General features: G+C 43.5%; 1 long non-coding RNA gene across 1 annotated transcript; it reads right to left on the reverse strand.

The window, feature by feature from the left end:
* Positions 1 to 293: 293 nt before the first annotated feature.
* LOC121499867 lies at positions 294 to 10,077 on the reverse strand. The gene is made up of 3 exons (XR_005990252.1): positions 9,851 to 10,077; positions 4,557 to 4,656; positions 294 to 329 (listed from the first exon to the last, which is right to left on the reverse strand). It is a non-coding gene; the product is annotated as an uncharacterized LOC121499867 (long non-coding RNA).
* Between the last annotated feature and the right edge of the window lie 198 nt (positions 10,078 to 10,275).

A 10,275-nucleotide genomic window follows, 5' to 3' on the forward strand; every position in this document is an offset into this window, starting at 1 on the left:
TGGGGTTGTGAGTATGGATTTGCTTAACTAAATAAACTTAAAAAAAAAAAAAAAGCCAAGACTTGATTTGGGAAACTCTCAGGCTAACCAGATCACAGAATGCAAAATAAGGAGATTTGCCAGCTGTCCAGAAAGCAGACCACTTGCTGGTGTTGGAGAGACCAGCCATGTGAACTGTGGGTCCCCTCAGCCACTGGAACAGAGGCCCAGGATGGTGATGGGAGAACTCAGGAAATGTCTGTGGAGGAAGCTTGTGTTTATGGTGTCGCACCTGTGACATGCACAAGGCGTTGGAGAATCCTGTGTCGGCAGAAGCCTGCCAGCTCAACCTGAAAGAGATAGAGGATTAGAAGGCCATCGGGCTCCCTGCATTCTAGAGGCAGTAAACAGGCTGGCAAATCTGCTCAACTACCCCTCAAGAAAAAGGAACATGACTCAGGGGGTCCTGGAGCCATAAAGGATCCCTACTGGGTCTTGCGACCCAATAGAGTTTACCCAGATGGATTTCACAATTGCTTGGGGCTGGTGATTCCTTTCTTCCTCCATTTTCTCCCATTTGGAATGGGAGTGTCTGTACCTGTTATCCTGTGTTGGTCCCACAATTGAATTTTGGAAACAGTTAACTCGTTTTCTAGTTTTACTGGTCCACAGACAGAAGGGAACTTTGTTCCAGGATGCACCATGCCCAGGGTCTCCTCCTTACCTGATTAAGATGATGCACATGATGACATTTGGAAATTTCAGACTGGGGAAATTCAGACACGATTTGGGGCTTGAGTTGATACTGTCATGGGTTGAGACTTGGGGATGCCAGAACGGGGTGAGTGTGTTGCATGTGGGATGGACGTGAATCTTTGAGGGTTGAGGGCTGAATAATGCCCCCCACTATAACAGGTCCCAATCCCTGCAACCTGAGTGTTGCCTTATGTGGATAAACAAAAGCTCAGTCCTCCTCTGGTCTCCCACTACCACCCCCATGATGCTTCTGACACCAGACTTGGTGGGAGCATTCCCCACACTGAGCAGTTCCATGACACCAGCAGCATGTCCTACAATTTGGCTTGATTCTTTTTATTTCTTTTAAGATTTTATTTATTTATTCATGAGAAACACAGAGAGAGAGGCAGAGACATAGGCAGAGGGAGAAGCAGGCTCCCTGTGGGGAGCCTAATGTGGGACTCAATCCTAGGACCCTGGGATCATGACCTGAGCCAAAGGCAGGTGCTTAGCCACTGAACCATCTAGGTGCCCCTCGGTGTTTCTTTCAAGTGCTCAGACGCTGTAGGACCAGGAACATACATGGGATGGTGATATCCTCCTGATGTGTCTCTTTCACTGTCAGAAAATGTCCTTCATCTCTGCTAATATCATCATACAGTTTAGGGAATGGCCAGGGATTCGAGGTGGAATTTATATATAGATTTGGGGAGCTCACCCTGCATGGCTCCATCCTCAGGTTTCGGGTACCTGACTGTGCATCTCAAAGAAAGTCTGAATGTGGCTGTGACTCTGTCTTTCTGCTTGACTTTTAGTTACCCCATGCTGTCACAGACTGGTCATGCCCCCTGGGAAAAAAACATAAAAAACAAGACCCCACAGTGCAGTTTTCTTCCCCAAGTCAAGTACCTTCCAGTTTCTGCCTGCTTCTAGCTGCTCTTCCGTACTTCAAAATTATGTATTTCTAAAACACCTTGTCTAGAGTTATCATTATTTGCTAGAGGAATAAACTAGTATAGGCTACTCTGTCACTATCATAATGAGAAATCCCCTGAATTACAATAAAAATTTTTTAGACTTCAAGAGTCAGAAAAAAAAATTAAATTGCAAACAGCTGCCTTGGAAAATGGAGAAGTAGAGAGGCTGGCTTGTGACAACTTCTCTGATTCTGGAAGGACAGGGAAAGTAAGAAGGCAGGTGACCTGGTCTAGTCTCCTCATGAGGACATTAATAACTAGGTATTTGCTAGGAGCAGAGTGGTTAGTGATGAAACTCTTTCAGCATGGTGTTAAACAAACATAGGCTCTATAGCTTTATGACCGGAGAAGGCATATTAGTTATACAACTATCTGGGGTATAAGATGGAGATGTCTCAAACCTGAATGCCACCCACCTTCTGTGTGAGGTGCCCTGAAAACCTTGTTAGAGACTTCATATATTACTGTGAGCCAGAGGGCACATGGGAAGAATGGACCTGGGGCCAACAAGGCTTCCAGCTTCAAAAACTACCAGGGGTACCTGGATGGCTCAGTCAGTTGAGTGTCTGCCTTCAGCTCAGGTCATGATCCCAGGGTCCTGGGATCAAGCCCCACATGGGGCTCCCTGATCCATGGGGAGTCTGCTTCTCCCTCTCCCTCTGCCTCTCCCCTCTGCTGGTTCTCTCTCTCTCAAATTAATAAATAAAAATCTTTTTTAAAAATTCTACCAAACTCTCGATGAAGAAAATTGTAGAAGAAATACCAGAAAAAGACATAAGATGGGCAAAGTGTCTTCTACAACGTATACAGTTTTCATAACAAGGAAACTGCTTGTTTTATAACAAGAAATAACTGCTTATTTTTAAGTACCCACCATGAAAACCATAAGTTCATTAAATGAACCTTCCAGAAAAGTTTACAATGAAAAATATTGCATGGAACTATAGGATGCCAAATGTCAAAGGTATAGATCAGATCAGCCTAAGCTACTCTGCAATGACAAATGGCTCTGGGTCTCAGTGGCGTACAACAACGCAGATGTGTTTCCTGCACAAAGGACATGGCCCTCGTTACACTAGCTGTGGATCCAGCCTAGTGGAGCTGCTTCTGTCTGGAACACAGCTGATCTGTTGGAAGGATAAGAGAGCAGGCGAAACATGCCCAGGATGCTAGAGCTTCTGTCCAGAGCTGCCACACAGTACTTCTGTTGACATTGGTCAAAGTCACACTGTCAGTCCTGCTCAACAGGACAGAGAAGTATGGCACCCCAGAAGTGGGTGGTGTAGAATATTTGTGAACAGTAAAAGTCTGTCATTTCAATGTTAAACAAAATCAAGCTCCCACCTCAAATAGAGGAAGGAGGTAGAGGCAGGAGGATGGCTTATATTTGCTGAAAGCCAGTTGTTCTCTGGCCACTGTTATCCTATTTCCCTTTTAATCCTCCCACCATCTTCAGCAGATATCATTATACCCTTCCCAGATGAAGAATGGATGCCCAGCAAGACTAAGTACCTATCCTGGGCCATGCAGTAATAAGTGGAAGAGATGGATTTCTTTTGTTTTGTTTTGTTTTTTAAGATTTTATTTATTCATGAGAGACACAGAGGCAAACATATAGGCAGAGGGAAAAACAGGCTCCCTGCAGGGAGCCCAATATAGGACTTGATGGCAGGACCCCAGGATTACACCCTGAGCCGAAGGCAGATGCTTAACGACTAAGCCACCCAGGTGCCCCAGAAGAGATGGATTTCAAGCCCAGGTGCACCTGGTTCTCAAGTTCATGTGGTCTCCACTACCCCCCACTGTCTCCCAGTGTTAAACACACACACACACACACACACACACACACACACACACACAGACACACATAATCAGGGTCGGGGGGGGGCGGCTGGTGGCACAGTCAGTTAAATGTCTGGCTCTTGGTTTCAGCTCAGGTCATGATCTCAGGACTGTGGGATCGAGCCCCACATTGGGCTCTGTGCTCAGTGCAGAGTCTGCTAAAGGTTCTCTCTTCTGCTCCCTCTGTCCCTCCCACTTGTGCTTTCTCTCTCTCTCTCTTTCCCTCTAAAATAAATAAATAAATCTTAAAAAAAGATTTAAAAAGAAAACATAACCCCCCAGAACACCAAAAAACCTGAGACAGAAGCCATCCCATCTCAAACTGAGAGCAGGTTGAAAAAGACACTTCCCTATCCCTCACAAACCAGCATGTGAAAAGCAGCTGATGGTGATGACCTCAAAGGAGAACCATTAAGGGAATTAATTCATCAAGGATCACTTGACTTAGCACTGCTGGGGCCCTGCCATGGAAGTTTCTAGCAGGGGAGAGAGGTGTGTGGTATCAGGCCAGGCGGACTTGAGTTCCATACTTAGCACTTCCGCTCATCATCTATGCACATTTGAGAAGCTTCCTTGTCTCTGTGAACCTCTGTTTCCTCATATGTAAAAGAGCAAGAACAATGTGCTGCCCCTCACAGAGTTGCTCCAACAATTAACAAATAAAATGTAAAGCACATAGAATTGGGACCCAACCAATGTCCATTCCTGATCCCACCCTTTCTTGCCTTAAAGAAGCTGATTGCATGGCAAGAATCTGAGAAATGGACAATCTTTGTTCTGGAGATTTTCCAAGGCAGTGAGGCAGGCAAGTGAGTAAGCCCTTGTAATAGCTTGCACGGGGAGTTTAGGGTAGCTGGTGGAGCCAATGATGTAAGGGGAAGAGGGCTGGGATGGCTTGGTGTTATTAAGTAAGCTTTGTTTAGTTGCATGTGAGGGAATCACAAAATAACAATTACCTAAACAGATAAAGGTTGTTTTTCCATCCTGAGACTAAGGATGTAAGCAATTCTAAGCTAGTACCTCCACAATTGTCAGAGTTCCTTCCATTTTGTGCTTCACGATCCTCACGATCATCACACTCCAAGAGGGCAGCTTGAGCTCTGGCTATTACCTCTGTACTCTAAATAGGAAGAATGAGAGTAAGGAGATGCCCTTTCTTCTTCTTTTTTTAAAATTTTATTTATTCGTTCATGAGAGACACACACAGAGAGGCAAGACATAGGCAGAGGGAGCCTAATGTAGGACTCAGTCCCAGGACCCCAGGATCTTGAACTGAGCCAAAGACAGACACTCATCTGCTGAGCCACCTAGGTGCCCCAGGACATGCCTCTTCTTGTTCCATCCTTTTAGACAGAATTTACTTACATGGCTTTACTAGAATGGCCTGTGGTATTTCTAAGTGGAACAGTCTGAGAGCAGTTGTCCACATGTCTGGGGCTCTAAGGACTAAATTGGAGACTCAGTGCCAGGCTTCATCAACACAGATGTGGTAGCTCTAGGAGTACTTGGGTTCCCCAAGAAAAGTGTATACAGTGAGGACAGCCCCTCCAGCCCCCAAGGCCTGGAAGCAAGGATGGGCAGTGGAGGTGAAGTTCACAAGACAGGAAGGAAATAAGAAAAGCATAGTATCAAGGACAAAATTTCAATCAATAGTGATCAGTGCTGAAAGTGAGGCTACTCAGGAAGATGTCATGGAAAATGGCAGATAAGAAGCTCCAAGGCTCAGTCCCTCCATTTAAGCAACCATTAAGCTGGCAAACCCCGATAGAATCGGCTTTTTTTTTTTTTTTTTTTTGAACTCTGGAATCTAATAACAAACCTAGAGCAAGCAGGAGCACGTATAATGAGGAAAAAAGCAGCTTAATTTAGTAAAAAAAAGTTGCACAATTTTTGCTTCCTGCCTACCATCTCCTGTTCCCCAGCCCAGCAACAGCCCTGGGAACAACAGCCTGAATCCCTAGTGGGATTCAGATATGGACCTTGTTCTCAAACATGTGGTTGTGCACATTGACCTGGCTGGCAGTTTTCTGAGGGACTGCTGAACTTTGCTTCATCTTCTGGATGGAGCCATTCCCAGGTAGTATCTATTGAAAGCATTTAAAGACATGTACTACACATAGCTGTCTGGGGCAAGGGAAGGAAGATAGGGTAAGAAGCTGACAAACCAGAAAGACCTGGGAAAAGGAGACTGAGGAGGAAGGGTTTTGAAGGGCTACTTCATATACCAGGTAGTCGAGGCATAGACTGTGCCCAGGGCCAGAAAAATGCTGAGAAAAGACCTGAGAGACCCAAGGTATACACCTTTGGCTAATCTCTGGGCTTCATGCAAGCAGAAAGTAAAGGCTAAAGCAGAGTGGCAGGTGTCCTAGAAAGGTGGAGCAGAGATGACCAGCTTAGAGACAATCTTAAAAGATCAAGAGTGTTTCCTTTTAGTTTGGGGTTTTGTTTTGGTCTGGTTGTTTGCTTTTTGTTTTGTTTCTTCTTGCCTCCAGGTGTTTAAAGAAATCTGTGTTTGGCCGGTGGCTGACAGATAACAGAATAGAGACTTCAGTGACTACACATGATAAGGAATACAGTCTGCAAAAAACAGTTTGGAAATATCACTAAATAAATGGATGACTGTAACCCTTAACAAGAAATAACAGCAAACCTTCCAAAGGGGGAACAGAATCTAATTTCCAGAGTTATAATATTCAAAATGTGCAATTTTCAACAAAAAGTTACAAAGCAAAGAAAAAGAAATGCGTAACTCAGGGGAAAAAAATGGACAGAAACCATCCCTGAGGAAGCCCAGATATTGGACTTCCTAAGACCAAGACTTATTTATTTATTTTTTAAGATTTTATTTATTTATTCATGAGACACACACACATACACACACAGAGGCAGAGACACGGGCAGAGAGAGAACAGGCTCCATGCAGGAAGCCTGATGTGGGACTTGATCCTGGGACTCCAGGATCACGCCCTGAGCCAAAGGCAGATGCTTAACTGCTGAGCCACCCAGGCATCCCAAACCAAGACTTTAAAGGAACGATCTTAAATATGTTCAAATAGTGGGGTGCCTAGATGGTTCAATTGGTTAAGCGTCTGCCTTCAGCTCAGGTCATGATCCCAGGGTTGTGGGATCAAGCCCCATGTTGGGCTTCCTGCTCAGGAGGGAGCTTGCTTCTCCCTCTCCCCCTATCCCTGCTCATGTGTTCTCTCTCTTGCTCACTCCCTCTCTCAAATAAATAAATAAAATCTTTAAAAAATATGTTCAAATAGCTGAAAGAAACTTTGGACAGAGAACTAAAGGAAGCCAGAGAACAATCAAAATATAAACAGAGGGTATCAAGAGATATAGAAATTATTAAAAGGAAGCAAATGGAATAATTCTGGAGCTTAAACGTACAACAATTAAAATGAAAAATTTGAAAAGCTCAACAACATTGATGAATCTTTAGGTAAACTAAGAAAAAAAAGGAGAAGATGCAAATAAAATCAGGAATAAAGGTGAGGGCATTACTATAATGCTTGCAGTGGGGAGAAGAGAATACTATGAACAATTGTACACCAACAAATTGGACAGATGAAATGGACAAACTCCTAGAAACACACAAATTATCAAAACTGACTCAAGAGGGAAGAGGATATTGGAACATACTTATAAAAAAAAAAAACAACAAGATTGAATTAGTGATCAAAACTCCCTCCAAAGGCAGGATAAGATGGCTTCTCAGGTGAATTCTACAACATCCTTAAAGAAGAATTAACACTGGGGTGCCTGGGTTGCTCAGTTATTAAGTGGCTGATTCTTGATTTCAGCTCAGGTCTTGATCTCGGGGTCATGAGATCGAGCCCTGTGTTGGGCTCCAAGCTCAGTGAGAATCTGAGGATTCTCTCTCCTCTCCTTATGTCTTCCCTCTGCACTTGCTTGTTCTCTCTCTCTCTCTCTCTCAAATAAATCTTAAAAGAAAGATGAATTAACATGAATCCTTCTCAAACTATACCAAAAAATAGAAAAGAAAATCTTCCTAACTCATTTTATGCGTCTTTATGTTCCATTAGGGCTAAAATTCAACCCCTCACTAATGTACAACACCAAAAGCTCCCAAAACAACAGATCTGGCTGAGCAGACCTTCCTTAGGGATTCTGCAGAGGGTGCTTACATATTAGAGTTAGAGTTTGTGACCCTCAAATGTCTCTTCCCTTTTAAGAACTTATTATTGTAGGGGCACCTGGGTGGCTCAGTTGGTTAAGTATTGGACTTGTGACTTCAGCTCAGGTCATGATCTCAGGGTTATGAGATTGAGCCCCATGTCAGGCTCTGTGCTCAGTGGGGAGAGTCTGCTTGAGATTCTCTCTCCTTCTGGCCCTCCTCTCACTTGTGCATGTGTGTGCATGCATGCTTACATAAATAAATATTTAAGAAAGAACTTATTATTTTGTGATTCTGTTCATTGTAATTCATTTCCCTAATTTATCAAAGATCATTATTTGCATATTATTTTATCTGTCAAAATGTTGGCCTGTACCATTTCCAGCTTGGGTTGGGTTAATTTGCATTTAAGCAGCTTTTATTTTTTTATTTTTTTATTTTTTTAAAGATTTATTTATTTATTTTAGAGAGAGAGCATAGAGGGGAGGGGCAGAGGGAAATAATCTTGAGCAGACTCCCCACTGAGCATGTAGCTCAACCTCACACAACCATGAGATCATGACCTGAGCCAAAGTCAAGAGTCAGACACTTAATTAACTGAGCCACCCAGGTGCCCTGCATTTAAGCAGCTTTTAAATAATATTTGATTTTTTCCATTTGTCTATGGCTAATTGATTTTTGACAAGTGGGCCACAGCCATTTATTGGGGAAAAGACAGTCTCTTTAACAAATGGTACTGGGACAACTGGATATCCACATGCAAAAGAATTAAGCTAGACCCAGGCCTTATACCATATATAAGAATTAGTTCAAAATGGATCAACCACCTAAATAGAAGTGCTCTTATAAAACTCTCAGAAGAAAACACAGAGGTAAATGCTCATGGTTTTGGATTTGATGATAGATTCTTAGATATGACACTGAATGCATAAGCAATGAATGGAAAATAGATCAATTGGAATTAATAGACACTAAAGGCATGTGTGTTTTAAAGGACATTATCAGAAAGTGAAAAGATAACCCACGGTGTGGGAGAAAATATTTGCAAACTGTGTATCTGACAGGCGTCTGGTATCCAGATAGGTAAAGAGCTCATACCACTCAGCAATACAAAAGCTAACTAAATTTTTTAAATGGGCAAAGGAAAAAAATAGGCAAAAGACTTGAACAGATATCTCTCCAAAGAACACACACAAATGGCCAATGAGCACATGAAGATGCTCAACATCACTAATTAATAGGGAAATGCAAGCCAAAACCAGAATAAGGTGTCCCTTCATACCCACTGGGAAATCAATAATAATAATAGTTTTCCAAATAACAAGTGTTGGACAGTGTGGAGAAATGGGAACTTTCTATTGATTGCTTGAGAGATGTAAAATGGTTCATCCTCTGTGGGAAACAGTTTGGTGGTTCCTCAAAAAGCTAAACATAGAATTTCCATATGACCCAGAAATTTAACTCCTGGCATGTACCCCAAATAATTGAAAAAGACACTCAAACAAATACATGTACACATGTGTTTATAGTAGCAGGATGGACAATAACCAAAAGTTGGAAACAGTCCAGAGGTCGATCAGTGAATGAATGAATCAACAAATAGTAGGACATTCCTACAACAGAATATTATTTAGCCATGGAAAGGAATGAAGGCTAAAAACACCACAGGAAGGATGAACCTCAAAGACATTATCCAAATCAAAGATGCCAGACCGCAAAGGTCAAATATTGTATGATTCTATCTATATGAAATGTCAGAATAGGGAAATCCATGGAGATAGAAGTCGATTGGTGATTGCCAGGGGCTGGGGGAGAAGGGGATGAGAAGAAACTATATAACATGTAGGAGGTTTTCAGGGTGGTGTAAAGGTCTGGGAACTACGTACATACAGGTGGCTGGGATCACACAGTACTGTGAATGTACTAAATGCCACTGTACACTTGAAAAAGGTTAATTTGGGATCCCTGGATGGCTCAGCGGTTTGGCGCCTGCCTTTGGCCCAGGGCGCGATCCTGCAGTCCCGGGATCGAGTCCCACGTTGGGCTCCCGGCATGGAGCCTGCTTCTCCCTCCTCCTGTGTCTCTGCCTCTCTCTCCCTCTCTCTCTCTCTATCATAAATAAATTAATCTTTTTAAAAATAAAAAAGTTAATTTTATGTTATGTGAATTTTACCTTAACTTTAAAAAATGGGAAGCCACTCAGAAATGTCAGATGGCCACCATCTCAGCTCTGCCCGCAGACCCGCAAAGCCAGGAGTCACAGCTCCTTCGGCCAATTCCCAGGTCATCGGTCGCAACGTCATCCCTGTACAGTTTTATCGAGAGCTCCTTCCTGGTGGCTCCGAGGCTCTAGAAAACAGAGCAGGAAAATTCTCCTGATGTTAGCTCACAGCAGGCCACGAGAGCTCCGTTAACGTGAGCAAAGCCTTGGGGGGGGGGGGGTCAGAAGGGCGGAAGGTGGGGAGGTCGGGGGACCAAGCCCTCCGAGGAAAGCGATGTCTTCCAGGCAAATGCGCTACTGCTCCAGGGAGCTGCGGGGCCCTGTGCGATCGCAGGCCTGGCCTCGGCTCCTCCGAGTGTCGGTGCCGGGTCAGACGT

Source organism: Vulpes lagopus, chromosome 1, assembly GCF_018345385.1.
Source record: "Vulpes lagopus strain Blue_001 chromosome 1, ASM1834538v1, whole genome shotgun sequence".
Classification (NCBI taxonomy): domain Eukaryota; kingdom Metazoa; phylum Chordata; class Mammalia; order Carnivora; family Canidae; genus Vulpes; species Vulpes lagopus.